Raw genomic sequence first — 11,211 nt, forward strand, 5'->3', positions numbered from 1 at the left:
CACAGAAGGAGGGACAAACCACTCAAGCACACAGACTTTTCATGATTGCTGAGCCCCAGACAACCCCAAGAGTGATGTCACCCACCAGTCCTGTACTGTTGACAAAGAGCAGGTACAGCGGGTGTTTTGCCTCGCTGGCCAGGGTCCTGCCAGGCACTTTCCTCTCCGTTCTCCTGTACTGCCAGCAGATGTGCCCACCTTCTTGGTTGTACTCTCAGAGCCTCATACCTATTAGCCACGGCCACCTGGGAAGCGGGAGCTGTGGGAGCTGTGGAGATGTGCCGGCTACACCGAGCAGGAACCAAAAGCATCTATGGGCACAGCTGAAAGCCTGGATCTGCACAGGATGTTCTGGCTGTGTCACGATCCGCTCACGCGAGTGGGGAGTTGTGATGGTTCATTTTCCTGATCTCAGAGTGCAAAACACAGCACAGTGGGGATTTCAGTATTAATCCAAACAAATGCACCTTTATTGAATGAGCACAGCAAATGCAATAGAGGGATTAAGGGAGAAGAAAAAGATAGAGAAAGGGGGAGAGAGAAAGAGAGAGAGGGGATATAGCTAGCAAGCGTAGAAAGACAAAGTCCTCGTAGTCCAGCTGATGGAGTTTGTCTAGTCACGTCGGGAAGATCTCAAAGGTTCTGGTTAACTTGAGGTTCTGTTATAGTCCATTGCTGAGCGGGGAGAACCAGATCTTCTATTGAAATCGCTGAGGGGGAAAAAGATACAATAAAGAACAGATGTAACAGGTAGTCCATGTTCTCAGCAGCTGGCGAGGACCAATGTCTTCTCGGTCCAGTGGCCACACCTGCAGGCAAATATCTCTCTTTGGTCAGGTTGGCTCCCCCACACAGCTCCCCTGTGTTGGGGGTTTCAGTCTCAGCCCTTGGGAAGGGGGAGCTGGGGGGAGCTTCTCCGTAGAGGGGTCTCACGTCTCAGTCCTTGAGAGAGAGGCTTCTTCCATCTCAGTCCGTCCGTTACGGTGGTTGAAAAGCAGATGAGGGGTCTTCTTTGGACTACCAAAGGTTACCCCAGAAAAGTCCAACCAGGCCAAGAGGTGGGAAAATTCCCGGGCTATTGTCGCCAAGCAGGTGCAAGCACACGGGGGGCCTTGCCCCCTGGCAGGCCCTGCTGGAAGCAGTCACTGTAGACACAGCTGCAAACAATCGCCTGGCAGGCCAGAACTCTGCTCAGGGGTGTGACCGTGTTCACAGGGCTTCTTGGATGAGGGAAGAGATGAGAATGTTGACTCCATGTTCAGAAGGCTTGATTTATTATTTTATGGTATATATATTACATTATCACTATAATCACTAAAAAGAAATAGAAAGGAAAAGGTTTTCTCAGAAGCTAACTAAGCTAAGAATAGAAAAGAAAAGAATGATAACAAAGGCAGCTCTCTCGCACTCTGTCCGAGATAGCCCGGTCCTCGATTGGCCATTAATTATAAACATCCAAGATGGGCCAATCACAGGTGCACCTGTTGCATTCCACAGCAGCAGATAACCATTGTTTACATTCTGTCTCTGAGGACTCATAGCTTCTCAGAAGGAAAAATCCTAAAGAAAGGATTTTCAGTGAAAAGATGCCTGTGACACAGGGGCCTCAGGATTTTTGGCTTTCATCCACCGTCGGCAGGCCAGGATTCTGATCAGGCTCCTCAGGGTCCCGATGTCGGTCCTTGAAACGGTCGTGAGGCAAATGAGGGGAACTTCAGACCGTCTCTCACAGGCTGCCCTGCTCTTCACTGGCTTTTGGCTGGAAATGCATTTGCACTTTCTTCCTCCTCCCAAAGTCCTCGGCCGGGCAAAAACTGGCCAAAGGGCAGCATTCCAAAGACAGTGTAGGTTGGAGTTGATAAAGGAAGGAAACCGTTCCCAATTCCAAGCCACACCAGAATGCCCTTAGGAGGGACTTTCCATCTTTAAGAAAGAATGACCAATTCAGAAGAAAATGTAGAGCCTTATTTATTCCCAGGCTGACATGGAAGGGAACCTTCCAACAGGCATGAGGGTGTATGGGACTATTATTGTGAGTCCAGCTCCAAGCTGCCATTGCAGAAAGTAATCCTGAAGTGGTCCTGGTCATCTCTTCTGTTTCCTCGATTGCTTCACTGCACGTTTCCTTCATTTTCATTTGAAAAGCCCTTAGAGTGGGGATTTAGATGGCGGGGGTGGGGCATGTGATCTGGAGAAGGAATAACAGAAGTACAAACAGTTATAGAAACAACACCAGCATTAAATCAGCCGCACAGCAAATCATTTTCTCTGAAGTGTTTTGTCTCCAATGACTGGTGACAAGTCAGGAGTCTAAAGGGAATCTAGGAAGCCAAGCATTCTCATCAGTTTGGCCAGACTAGCACACACACCTTCAATGAGTTAATGTCTAGGCTGCAGCCTTCTGCTGCTCGCAAAAAAACCTCTGCTGTTGTCTTTACTGCACAGGGAAGCTCAGGCAAAGCCCACCCACTCCCAGCTTTTGCCTCTAAGGCAAAAGGAATGACCCAAGTGCTCCCTGCCTGTATCCAAGCACCACAATGGCTTCTGTAGGGAGTCCAAAATGTCTGTCCAACACCAAAGCAAGGAGGAACATGTGCTACAGCTCATGCTGAGGCACCCACACAGTACACTGCTCGATCAGACAAAGGATGCACAGGATGTACTCAGCAGCTTCAGGCACCTCCTCAGCAGCATGACTGGCAGCCCACTCCCACAGCTCTAGCCTGGCTCTGCAGGGGGCTTCCTGTGGGACCTCCCTCCTTCTGAGACAAAGCTCTGGCTTTCCCATTCTCTTTGGGCCTGCAACACCATTGCTGCCTTCCTCAAACCTGCGCTCTGGTAGCCTCTCACCTGACCGGTCCTTGCCCTCTTGGCACCAAGGTCTCTCCAGCACTGTTTACCAAGGGCCAGCTAAGAGACAATGCCACCCAGACAGACAGTGTCCAGAGAAACAGTGCCCATAAGGAGCACAGAGCAGTCCAAAACAACACACAAGCTCTCTTTTCACAGCCTTTGCCTTTTGACTGGCTCTGCTTCGTACCTCTTCTTGTTCAGCTTGCATGGTGGCAACTTCCTGCTTCGTCTCAAGCAGCCTTTTCTCCTGCTCCTTCTGTACCTCTGCCAGGAGGTTTGCCCCTTGTGCCAGCAGCTGCTGTGCCTCCAAACGCTGCCCCTTCCAGCTCCTGGTGAGGGGAGGAAGACACTTCCACATGAAGTCCCAGCCATCTCCCCCAAGAATCAGTGGAAGCTTCATGCCTTGCACCACCCCCCACCTGAAAAGTGCACATCAGTAGTGACTTTGTGCCCTCCAGCAATGCTGTTCTAATCCAAAAGTTAGAGGGAGTGTCAGCAGCTGGGAGAAAAGGAGATGACACCTTGCTTTCCTGCTCTGATGACTGCCTGTTCCCTGGCCCCTCTCTCCTCAGGATTTCTACCTGCTCTCAGAGGCTCTGTTCTCCAAGTGCTGAAGTGGTCCTTGTCATCTCCTTTGCTTCCTGCATTTCCTTGCTGCAGGGATGACAGCAATCGGCCTGTCAGAAGAGGCTTAAGAGAGGCTCTGCTGATTGAAGAAATGGATGCTGCCCAAAGGGAAAAAGAAACAAAACAAACCAAATTAAAAGAGACAAAGGAAAAAGGAGCCATTCTTTTCAAAACTGAGTTCCTAACAGGGTCAAGCTGGATTCTTCAAGCACCCAGAAATACACAGACTTTGGACTGAGGGCACCAGCAGCACATCTGCCTTCATGTCCAGGATGCTGCTATTGCAGGAAACATGGCCCAGAACTGCACTAGTCCATTCCTCAAGGTGTCGTCACTCTCTGGGATTTTGGTCCTGGTATCACTGTGGGATTGCTGCCTGCTGTCCAAAGGTTTTGTTCCTTTCAGGAAAGCCAACAGACTTATTCAAGATCCTCTTTGCTCTAGACATGGGCTATTTGAATGTCCAAGAGAGAAGTGGGGCCTAAGACATTCCTCAAGAGACTCCCAAGAGCTCTGAAAAATATTGATCCCACGTGTTGTTCTCAGAACCGCTGGACAGGCAGGTTTTCAGCAGCAAGCTGGGAGCAAGGACACAAGCAGCAGGGCACAGATGTGCTCAGCTCTGGCTTGCAGAAAGAGCGGTGTCTGCCTCGGCATGCACCCCCTATCCTGTGCCAGCTGGCATCTTCCTTCACAGCAGGCACAGCCAAGGAAGTGGCCCCATCACCAGCTCCTTGTCTGCCACAAAACCTGGCAGCAAAGCCACAGCAAATCTCATCTACTTGACCGGGCCAGGCAGCACATGGGGCTGGCACAAATCCTGCACAGCTGTCCCCGTTTGGCTGGCAGAAACCTCTAAGAGTGGGCTGGGATGGACAAGCTGGGTGCCCTCGGGTGTTCCCAGTGAGCTCCCCCACAGCCCCTGCTATCGCACTGACCAATCTAAAACCACTTGGCAGGGATTGCCTTCATTGTGTTCCTCAAGCCCCGTCCTCGGCATTGCAATAGTTCAGTTCCTTTGCTACCAGGTAAACCTGAATACACCACCTGAGAGCAAAAGAGGGCCACAGAAAAGACCAGAAGGTGGGAATTCTCCTCTAAGGAACAGCAGTGAGAGTTGTGCTTGTTTAGCCTGGAGAAGAGCAAGCCCCAAGGACACCTTTCCATAGTTGTAGGGGCTTCTAAGAAAGATGGGGACATATCTATTAGCAGGGCCAATTGCAAGAGGACAAGGGGCAACGGTTTGAAGCTAAAAGACACTCAATTCACATTAGCTCTAAGGAAGAAACTGTTTATGAGGAGAATGCTGGAACACTGGCACAGGCTGCCCAGAGAGCTGGGAGGAGCCCCAAGCCCGGCAACATTCAGGGTTGGATGGGACTGTGAGCAACCTGATCTACTTGAAGATGTCCTTGCCAGGGGCCATGGCTTTGGAGTAGATGACCTTCACTGGTCCCTTCTAACCTCAAGCAGTCTTGGATCCTACTTGGTTTCCATTTGAAAAGCATCCAGAGCAGAGATTACTATGTGGGGGCCCATCTGATCCCCTGGAGTTTGGCCGAGGAGCAAACTCTTACAGGGAACAGCTGTTTGGCCTGCAGCCCCTTTGCCTTGTACCTGCAGAAGTTCCTTGGCAGAGCCTCGCCTGTCCACATCCATCTGCAGGCAGCAGCCCAGAAATTCACACAAGCCACGGGGTAGCCTGAGCTGGTGCAGATTTGGTACCCCTTGCTTGCCTATCAGGTAGTTGGCCTGAAGTGAAAGGAAACAGGAGACTCTACGTGATTCTTCCATAGCCTTCAGTGCTCACCTAGACGCCATCTTTTAAGCTGCAGTCTGCAGTGGCAATTTCTTGCCTTAGCAGATGGTTAGACATGAGCCTTCTCTCCCAAAGGAAGAAAGGTGCCAGTGCAGCCCCAGCTATTCCAAGCTGCACCAGGTCTAGCCTTGACAGCTGATGTGAGCCCCAGGGACGGTTTTAGAAGTGGGCCTTGGTGGAAGCACTTCAGGCTGTGGGAATGGGATTTTGTTTAATAGACAAGGACCAGAAGGACACGGCTATCTGAGCGTATTTGCACCTTACCCTGTCACTGTTTTCCCGAATATAAGGAGCCTCTCCTTTGGCCATTTCAATTCCCACGATGCCAAGGGACCAGGTGTCCACTTTGGGGCCGTAGGGCTCTCCTCTCACCACCTCGGGTGCCATCCAGCAGGTGGTGCCGACCATTGACCTCCGTTTACTCTGCTCAGGGCTGAGCAGAGCACAGAGGCCAAAATCAGCTGAGGAGAAAAACAAACACTGCTTCAAGTAGGAAACCAAGGAAAAGAGTTCCGCACTCTCCGTCCCAGAATGAAGTGGGTGAATCGAGCTGGAAAAGCAGCTGGGCTCTCTTTCCTCAGGGCTGCAGCCAAGGACATTTGTCCACTTAACAATTGTCCACTTAACAACCCACCCACCATTCCCACCCTGGCTTTTCCTCATTCCCCTGGACGTTTACACTGTAACTCTCTCCCTTTGGAAGGAACACACACAAACCAAAGTTACTCTTGGCACTTTGTTGCCCTCTAGACCACCCGGCACCCTCCAGCTGCGCCCTGGGCTTGCAGAGCACTCCCTGCACTCTCACCAGCGCCACTGCTGGGCACCCGGCAGCCACTCCCAAGCAGCCCCACACCGCCTCCCCGGAGCGCTGTGCCTGACCGGGAATACCCACCCAACTTGACGGAGCCATCCCGGCCCAGAAGGATGTTGTCACTTTTGATGTCTCTGTGGATCACCTGGTTGGCATGAAGGAAAGCCAGGCCTTGCAAGCACTGCGAGAGAAAAAAGAAACAGGAAGCCAAGTTAGCCTGATCTGATTTCATCACAAGCAAAAGGAGGCTGCTCCTGAAGATTCACAGATCCCAAAGGAGCAGAGAGCACTGGCAAGAGGAAGAGCTTGCTGCTGCAACACTGGGAGAGCAGGATCTTTCCAAAGGAGGCATATTAGCTTTTGAGGGGAAACATCAGTCGTTGCTGGAGATTGTCCCCTGCAAGGGCAGTCAGAATGACCGCTGCTGCAGCGGATGCGCTCTCCCCATCTGGAGGACAAACAAGGGTTTGCCAAAAGAGAAAACGTCCCTGCTTGGGCACCAAGGGGATCACTGTCGGGCGGGAGACTGGAGGACAAGGGTTATACGGCTGCCTCGACAGAACCCGGAAGTAGCTAACTGGTCAGTTTTCAGCAGCAAGCACCATGCTGGGTGCTATGCCATCCTTTGGAGTGGAGACCTGTGGCAGGTGAGTCTCTCTTTGGCTTTGCCGCTGGTTGAAAACTCGCACACCAGCACCTTTGCACTTACAGGCAAAGAAGGCAATGCAGAAAGGTTCTGGGCAAAGGCTTGGAGAGGCACAGGGCAGAACAGAAAATAAAAATGAAAAAGAGACAGGGAATTCAACAACAGTAGCTAAGAGTAAAGAACAGACTACAGTAAGGACAGGCACACTGGCAGGCATTTCAGTGCAGATGCTCCTTCTTCTCTGAAGCATGAGAGCAACACAGAGAGAAAGCTCTGAACATGGAATCGCTCAATTAGCATCACTTTCAAAGGATAAGCCCGTCCAAGCCATCCCAAGCACAAGCAGGACCCCTTACCTCCCGACACACTGTTGCTATGTGTCCTACAGCCATCCTTCCCAGGCTGACCACATCAGCTAAGGAGCCTCCATCCATATATTCCAACACCAGCAGGACAGCCTCATTGACAAGGTAGCTGCAAGATGAAAGCAACAGCGTGGAGCTGAATGTGCACAGCTAAATTGCCGAATGGAAGAAAAGACTGCAGCTGAGTTTTGTTTCCAGGTCCCTGGGAAATGAAGATGGAATCAAATGAAGACACACTCCACCCAGGCTATCCAGTGCCTGCCATCTGTGCTGCCCCAATGAGGAAGGCACACCCGTGGAAAATGAGACGGCTTAGGTGGCAAGAAGGGGAAAAAGGCAGTTTGGTGAGGGCAAAGATCAATCTGGAAGTGGACACATGCCAGCAGCTGCTTCATCATCTTCATACACAAACTGCACCATTAACTCCAGCAGCAAGGAGACACAGTTTTCACAGCTTTTACTCAGGGCACGTGGGTGTGCAGCACTGCCAACACCCTTTGGAAAACTTTGCAGAAAGGACAGTCACCAACAGGAAAAACAATTTCAAACCTGGCAAACTATGTGCCTCCTAGCCTAGTCTTTTGGCATGCAAGGCAATGGAAAATAGTGGGAACAGTGCAAGGGAAATCATCTCTGGGATACCTTCTCAGCACTTCTCCTCCAACACTTGGAAAAAATCACGCCCCAAAACAGCAAAACAATGTGCAGCCAGTGAACATACAGGCTGCTGGCTTAGTAAGAGAGCCAGGTTTCTGAGATCAATCTTCAAGCTGTTTATGCCAGGAACCACTGATGGGGACAAAATGCAATTTCCTCCCATGCCTCGTACGGGAGTGGACTGATGTTAATTAAAAGATCCATTTTCTGCCAGAACCACTTACCTTTCAATGTAGGTGACAATGTTGGGGTTTCTATTTTCCCGCATGACCAGGATTTCCTTCAACACTTTCTTACAACTCTGGCGCTGGAGATTAAGTTGCTTTATGGCCACCTACGATGACATTGAAAGCCATAAGGGACAGACATCACCAGAGCCTCTTTCTCCGTGCACTCACGGGCCTGGATGCCTTGACACCTGGGTCAAAAGGGACTCTAAACCATCAACCACAAAGCACTAACAGCACTCTCTGCACCCACAGACTTCTCTAAGAGACTTTGTTTAGCACTACTATCATCACTTACACACATCTTGCAAGCCAAAAATAATTTTGCTCCTTTGAAGACAAATGGAAACCACTGGAAATACGGTAGCATTTCTAGGGGCTTTGACCAGCCTTTCAGAGACGGCTGCCATTTCCATTGTGTGCCAAAGTAAACACACAGATACGTGACAGGGAAAGTGCTGTCCAAAGAAGAACTCCAAAGCGACTCAAAGTAAGTTACAATCCTAGAACATCCTAACTTCTTCAGTTTGGGTTTTGCAACTCTGAAGAACAATCCTGAACAAGGTTAAGACTTGAAATTATTTAATGGGTTTAAAAATGAATAACCCTTTCTGTGGTACAATGTGGATGCGCCCCAGGTTATAAGCACAGGGCTTTGGTCTTTTGGATGCCTCCTAGACCTCCCTCCAAGTGCAGTTCCTGAGCCCAGCGCTGCCGGTGGATAAGGAACTACCTTATCTAATTCCTTACCATTAAGAAAGATGGAATGTATGTGCTGAGAGCCAAAAACCAGAATTCAGAACTCTGAACTTTTAGCCCCAAAGAGCCGCAGGATGCTCCAAAACATGCCATGTCTGTTCAGTACAAAACGCATCTCTCTAGTGGAATGTCACTGACACAGGATCAACACAAGGTTGTACTATTTAAGGCTCTTCATCAACTTCTTCTCATTGATCTATGCGTGTGTGTGCATGTGTGTGTGTGCGTGTGCGTATGTGAGTGAGTAAGTGAACTAGGTTCCCTAGGACTGAAAGGCAAAACTGTGCTCCACACCAGATCTCTCCTTCTTTAGGTCTTGCATTATATTTTCCAACTGAACCATATGATAGAAAACAAAATATCTGTGTGTCTGAACTGATATTTTGTTTGAATTTGGCTGGAATGCTCGTTCCTTCTATCAGCTATCTTTTTCTATGCATATTTATCCAGTAGGTCCAAAGCTAGGGTGTCCTTCTCTGAAAGACACCACTGCCATCCTTGCATTCATTCAGGTACGTGGGAAGGACAAAGTCTGTCCAAAATGCATTTTGCAGCCTGCCTCTAGACAGGCTGCTTCTGCGGGACAGCCTTTGCAGCAAAGACAGGCAGCCCAAAGCTCTGGCCACAGATCACATCCCAAGGGAAAGCACTCAAGAGCTGCAAAATCCGCATGGGCACTTACCACTTGTCCTGTGGCAGCGTTGAAGGCCCTATAAACAGCTCCAAAACCCCTAGAAACAGAGCAGTGGCAAGAACAAAGAAGTTGTTCAGTGCTCAGAAGCAAAAGGCAGCCCAGGGCAGGAGCTCTCTGCTGCCTGCAGTGCCTCTAAAACACCGGGCTTTGTCTGCTCTTCAGCCAATGGCCCAGCAGCCCAGCAGCCCTCTGCCATGCAGAGTGTCCCAGAGAAAAGCTGGGTCCAACAGGAAGAAAAAGGGCTGCTACTAATCTCAAATGTACACCCTAGATTATGCATGCAGGGGTGTTCTTTGCCTTTTCCTTCTCGTGTCTGTGCCTGTGGCGTGCCTGTCCAGCCAATGAAACACACAGGCCTGCCAGGCCTTCTCGCCACTCTCTTTTGATCCTACCTGCCAAACTCAGGCAACACCACACAGCCTCTCTTATTTTCCCAACCACTGAATATTTTTATCAGCAAAATACTACTAAGAAATGCTACTGAGAGCTGTTATCTAACAGCTATCAGGTGGGAAACTGCTCTCAGGTTTTTCTTCTTTCATGAGTGTGGCCGTATTACTTGGAATCATACAAAACCATGTCTCCCGGAAAAACAGGCAAACTGGTGGCACATCTTGGAGGACAGGAGGGCTTCCAGGTCCTGCTCCTTGAGGCAGCCAAGACATTGTCAGCATCCAATTATCTTTGATGATGCCTTGTACTGCCTCAGCACTGAGACAGGGACAATCTAAAGCTAGGGTCTGAAGATGCTTGCAGCTTGCCTGACTTCCCATGTGATCTTGCACCACCAAAATTCCTGGCCCATGGTTCTGTAGAAGTAAGCCTGGCTGCACTCACCCACTGCCAATACGTCTCCATCCTATGTACTTCTTTTCCGGACCTCCCACACTCACAACACGGCCTGAAAGAAACAAATTGCAAGAAGCAAACTTCAAAACAGAGATCCTGACTTCCAGGACAGCTGAAACCCAGCTCCACTCTCTGGGGCTCTGAGCAATTTCTGGTCGCTTGGCTAACAATAACATCAACAAGAACAACAACAACAACAGCAGCCCCAGCAAGACAGGCAGCTCTGGCCTGCACAGAGTCTGATTCTCCCACACTCCTTTGGAGGGTTGCCTTGAGGGGAAACTAAGCCCATGGAAAAACCATCAGAACAGAGACCTGAAAAGAATGGACACCACGGCAAATGGTTGTCATCTACAAACGGGAAGGAAGGCTGAAATCTCTGGACCCTTCATTTTCTTGGCAAGAAACACTCTCTTGTGAGATTCAACAAAAGGTTTCATACTTCCAAGGATTAAATGCACGCTGGCATCTGGGATGAATTTTTATCAACATCTGCTTTTTGCAGAGCAGAAAGAATATTGCAAAGTGAACCCCAGGAGAAGAGGGGATTTTCTCTACTTCTCAGCAGTTTGCCTAAAGAAGGCCTTGACATTTTTAGAGAACAGCAGCTCATGCTGTGCTACATCCAAGAACAATGGCTGAAGGAATTAGAACCCTTTTCATTTATGAGCAGGCTAAGTTCTGAAGACTACTTTGCCCGTTCCCCATGTAGTGAAGAACTACAAGGCCTTGTCTTCAGCCTGGGCAGCAGCAGTCACTAGCACTGCACTCGGCCCCCTAAAACCACCCACGGGCCCCATCTTCCCACAGGGCACAGCCCAGACGGGCCACAAGGACAGCGCCGCTCCTCAGGCGCTGCCGTGACACAGACACCTGCACAAATGAGATGCCGATCCTCTCA

Source organism: Molothrus aeneus, chromosome Z, assembly GCF_037042795.1.
Source record: "Molothrus aeneus isolate 106 chromosome Z, BPBGC_Maene_1.0, whole genome shotgun sequence".
NCBI classification, from domain to species: domain Eukaryota; kingdom Metazoa; phylum Chordata; class Aves; order Passeriformes; family Icteridae; genus Molothrus; species Molothrus aeneus.